Source organism: Mustelus asterias, chromosome 8 (assembly GCF_964213995.1).
Source record: "Mustelus asterias chromosome 8, sMusAst1.hap1.1, whole genome shotgun sequence".
Taxonomy (NCBI): domain Eukaryota; kingdom Metazoa; phylum Chordata; class Chondrichthyes; order Carcharhiniformes; family Triakidae; genus Mustelus; species Mustelus asterias.
Genome location: NC_135808.1, coordinates 126,508,835 through 126,514,432, shown reverse-complemented (window position 1 = coordinate 126,514,432; position 5,598 = coordinate 126,508,835).

Sequence of the window (5,598 nt, the reverse complement as noted above, 5' to 3'; positions counted from 1 at the left end):
AGCCTTTTCAGACATAAGAACATAAGAATATAAGAAATAGGAGCAGGAGTAGGCCATCTAGCCACTCAAGCCTGCCTCGCCATTCAATAAGATCATGGCTGATCTGAAGTGGATCAGTTCCACTTACCCGCCTTATCCCTATAACCCCTAATTCCCTTACCGATCAGGAATCCATCTATCCGTGATTTAAACATATTCAACGAGGTAGCCTCCACCACTTCAGTGGACAGAGAATTCCAGAGATTCACCACGCTCTGAGAGAAGAAGTTCCTCCTCAACTCTGTCCTAAACTGACTCCCCTTTATTTTGAGGCTGTGCCCTCTAGTTCTAGTTTCCTTTCTAAGTGGAAAGAATCTCTCCACCTCTACCCTATCCAGCCCCTTCATTATCTTATAGGTCTCAATAAGATCCCCCCTCAGCCTCCTAAATTCCAACAAGTACAAACCCAATCTGCTCAGTCTCTCCTCATAATCAACACCCCTCATCTCTGGTATCAACCTGGTGAACCTTCTCTGCACTCCCTCCAAGGCCAATATATCCTTCCGCAAATAAGGGGACCAATACTGCACACAGTATTCCAGCTGCGGCCTCACCAATGCCCTGTACAGATGCAGCAAGACATCTCTGCTTTTATATTCTATCCCCCTTGCGATATAGGCCAACATCCCATTTGCCTTCTTGATCACCTGTTGCACCTGCAGACTGGGTTTTTGCGTCTCATGCACAAGGACCCCAAGTCCCTTTGCACAATAGCATGTTGTAATTTTTTTCCATTTAGATAATAATCCAATTTGCTATTATTTCCTCCAAAGTGAATAACCTCGCATTTGTCAACTTTATACTCCATCTGCCAGATCCTCGCCCACTCACTCAGCCTGTCCAAATCTCTCTGCAGACCTTCTACACCCTCCACACGATTCACTTTTCAACTTAACTTTGTGTCGTCTGCAAACTTTGTTACCCTACATTCAGTCCCCTCCTCCAGATCGTCTATATAAATGGTAAATAGTTGAGGCCCCAGTACTGATCCCTGCGGCACACCACTAGTCACCATCTGCCAACCAGAAAAGCACCCATTTATTCCGACTCTCTGCTTCCTGTCGGATAGCCAATCCCCAATCCACATCTGATCTGACATTACTCAGACCCTTTTGTATCTGTCCCCTCTCATCTTAAATCTATGCCCTCTAGTGTTAGACTCCTCTACTTTTGGGAAGAGATATTGACTACCTAGTTATAACATAGAAACCCTACAGTGCAGAAGGAGGCCATTCGGCCCATCGAGTCTGCACCGACCACAATCCCACCCAGGCCCCACCCCCACATATTTTACCCGCTAATCCCTCTAACCTACGCATCCCAGGACTCTAAGGGGCAATTTTTAACCTGGCCAATCAACCTAACCCGCACATCTTTGGACTGTGGGAGGAAACCGGAGCACCCGGAGGAAACCCACGCAGACACGAGGAGAATGTGCAAACTCCACACAGACAGTGACCCGAGCCGGGAATCGAACCCGGGACCCTGGAGCTGTGAAGCAGCAGTGCTAACCACTGTGCTACCGTGCCGCCCCAGTTGATCTAAGCCTCTCATTATTTTATAGACCTCTATAAGATTAACCCCAAGCCTTCTATGCTCCAGAGAAAAAAGTCCCAGTCTATCCAGCCTCTCCTTATAACGCGAACCATCAAGTCCTGGTAGCATCCTAGAAAATCTTTTCTGCACTCTTTCCAGTTTAATAATATCCTTTCCATAATAGCGTGATCAGAACTTACATAGTATTCCAAGTGTGGACTTACCAATGTCTTGTACAACTTCAACAAGACGTCCCAACTCCTGTATTCAATGTTTTGACCAATGAAACCAAGCATGCCGAATGCCTTCTTCACCACTCTGTGACTCCGCTTTCAATGAGCTATGAACATGTACCCCTAGATCTCTTTGTTGTATAACTTTCCCCAACGGCCTACCATTGACTGAGTAAGTCCTGCCCGAGTTTAATTGACCAAAATGAGAAAAGTCATCTGCACACTTACTTACCTGTCCATCTACATTTTAGAAACATAGAAAAACTACAGCATAAACAGGCCCTTTGGCCCACAAGTTGTGCCGAACACATCCCTACCTTCTAGACCTACCTATAACCCTCCATCCTATTAAGCTCCATGTACTCATCCAAGAGTCTCTTAAAAGACCCTATTGAGTTCGCCTCCACCACCCCTGACGGCAGCAGATTCCACTCGCCCACCACTCTCTGTGTGAAAAACGAACCCCGAACATCTCTCCTGTACCTACCCCCCAGCACCTTAAACCTGTGTCCTCTCATAGCAGACATTTCCACCCTGGGAAAAAGCCTCTGAGAGTCCACCCGATCTATGCCTCTCAACATCTTATACACCTCTATTAGGTCTCCTCTCATCCTTCGTCGCTCCAAGGAGAAAAGACCGAGCTCCCTCAGCCTATCCTCATAAGGCATGCCACTCAATCCAGGCATCATCCTTATAAATCTCCTCTGCACCCTTTCAATCTTTTCCATATCCTTCCTATAGTGAGGTGACCAGAACTGAGCACAGTACTCCAAGTGGGGTCTGACGAGGGTCTTATATAGCTGCATCATTATCTGCGGACTCCTAAACTAAATCCCTCGATTGATAAAGGCCAGCACGCCATATGCCTTCTTAACCACCTCCTCCACCTGCAGGGCCGATTTTACAGTCCTATGGACCCAGACCCCAAGGTCCTTCTGATCCTCTACCGTACTAAGAGTCTTTCCCTTTATATTGTACTCCTTCATCCCATTTGTCCTACCAAACTGGACCACGACGCATTTATCTGGGTTGAAGTCCAACTGCCACTTGTCCGCCCAGTCTTGCATCCTATCTATGTCCCTCTGTAACTTCAGACATCCCTCCAGACTATCCACAACCCCACCAACCTTCGTGTCGTCGGCAAACTTACCAACCCATCCCTCCGCTTCCTCATCCAGGTCATTTATGAAAATGACAAACAGCAAGGGTCCCAGAACAGATCCCTGGGGCACACCACTGGTGACCGACCTCCATTTAGAAAAAGACCCATCTATACCCACTCTCTGCCTTCTTTGGGCAAGCCAGTTCTGGATCCACCGGGCAGCAGCCCCTTGGATCCCATGCCCTCTCACTTTTTCTAGAAGCCTTGCATGGGGGACCTTATCGAACGCCTTGCTAAAATCCATATAAACCACATCTACCACCTTCCCTTCGTCAATGTGTTTAGTCACATTTTCGAAGAACTCCACCAGGCTCGTAAGGCACGATCTGCCCTTGACAAAGCCATGCTGAGTATTCTTGAGCATACTAAACCTCTCTAAATGCTCATATATCCTGTCCCTCAGGATCTTCTCCATCAGTTTACCAACCACTGAGGTTAGACTCACCGGTCAGTAATTACCTGGGCTATCCCTATTCCCCTTCTTGAAAATAGGAACCACATCCGCAATCCTCCAATCCTCCGGCACCTATCCCGACTCCATCGACGACGCAAAGATCATCGCCAGAGGCTCTGCAATCTCCTCCCTCACCTCCCACAGTAACCTGGGGTACATCCCATCCGGACCCGGCAACTTATCTATCTTGATGCCATTCAAAGATTCCAGCACAACCTCTTTCTTAAAGTCCACGTACTCAATCCTTTCAGTCCACCGCACGCCCGCAGTACATCCACCCAGGTCCTTCTCCTCTGTGAAAACCGAGGCAAAATACTCATTGAGCACCTCTGCCATTTCTACTGTTTCCATACAGACTTTCCCGTCTTCACCTTTTATAGGCCCTATTCCGTCACGTCTCATCCTTTTACTCTTCACATATTTATAGAACGCCTTAGGGTTCTCCTTAATCCTACCTGCCAGGGCCTTCTCGTGACCCCTTCTGGCTCTCCTTATTTCCTTCTTTAATCCCTTCCTACAAGCCGTATACTCTTCTAAATCCCTATCTTCGCCAAGCTCTCTGAGCCTTTTGTACGCTTTCCTTTTCTTCTCGACTAGGTCCCGCACAGCTTTCGTGCACCACGGTTCCTTTAACCGACCAACACCTCCCTGTCTGCTCGGAACGTTGTCCTGTAGAACTCTAGACAGACATTCCTTGGAAAACTGCTACCTCTCTTCAGTACATTTCCCTGAGAATACTTCCTTCCAATTTACTTCTCTAATTTGCTGTCTAATGTCTTCATATTTCCCCTTACTCCATATAAACACTTTCCTAGCTTGCCTGATCCTCTCTTTTTCCAATGCAAGCCTAAAGGAGATAGAGTTATGATCGCTATCCCCAAGATGCTCTCCCACTGAGAGATCTGACACCTGTCCAGGTTCATTGGTCAGTATCAGATCAAGTACAGCCTCTCCTCTTGTAGGCTTGTCCACATGCTGTGTCAGGAAACCCTCCTGAACACACCTAACGAACTCTTCCCCATCCAATCCCCTTACCCTAGGGATATTCCAATCTATGTTTGGGAAATTAAAGTCTCCCAACGCAACAACTCTGCTATTACTGCATCTCTCCAGGATCTGTTTCCCTATTTGCTCCTCCACCTCCCTGTTACTATTGGGCGGCCTATAGAAAACTCCCAGCAAAGTGACCGGCCCCTTCCCACTCCGAACTTCCACCCACAGAGACTCGGTGGACAATCCCTCCACAGCATACACCTTCTCTACAGCTGTGACACTATCCCTGATGGGCAGTGACACTCCACCCCCTCTCTTGCCTCCCTCCCTGTCCTTCCTGAAACATCTGAATCCCAGCACCTGGAGTATCCAGTCCTGTCCCTGAGACATAGAAACATAGAAACCCTACAGCGCAGAAGGAGGTCATTCGGCCCATCGAGTCTGCACCGACCACAATCCCACCCAGGCCCTACCCCCACATATTTACCCGCTAATCCCTCTAACCTATGCATCCCAGGACTCTAAGGGGCAATTTTTAACCTGGCCAATCAACCTAACCCACACATCTTTGGACTGTGGGAGGAAACTGGAGCACCCGGAGGAAACCCACGTAGACACGAGGAGAATGTGCAAACTCCACACAGACAGTGACCCGAGCCGGGAATCGAACCCGGGACCCTGGAGCTGTGAAGCAGCAGTGCTAACCACTGTGCTACCGTGCCGCCCTCCAATACATCCAAGACATCCAAGTCTCCGTAATGGCCACCACATCATACTTCCAGGCATCGACCCACGCTCTGAGCTCATCCCCTTGATTCACTATACTCCTGGCATTAAAGTAAACACATCTCAATCCTTTGGTCTGAGCTCTCCCCTTCTCTATTCCCTGTCCATCCACCCTCTTGCACCGTCTATAACCCTTCTCTGTTTGCGAGCTACCTTCCTCACTCTCGGTCACCTCATTTTGATCCCCTCCCCCCAACCTATCTAGTTTAAACTCTCCCCAGTAACCTTAGCCAACCTTCCTGCCAGGATATTGGTCCCCCTGGGATTCAAGTGCCACCCATTTTTTGTATACAGGTCACACCTGTCCCTGAAGAGGTCCCAATGGTCCAGGAACCTGAATCCCTGCCCCCTGCACCAGTCCCTCAGCCACACATTTATCCTCCCCCTCACTCCAT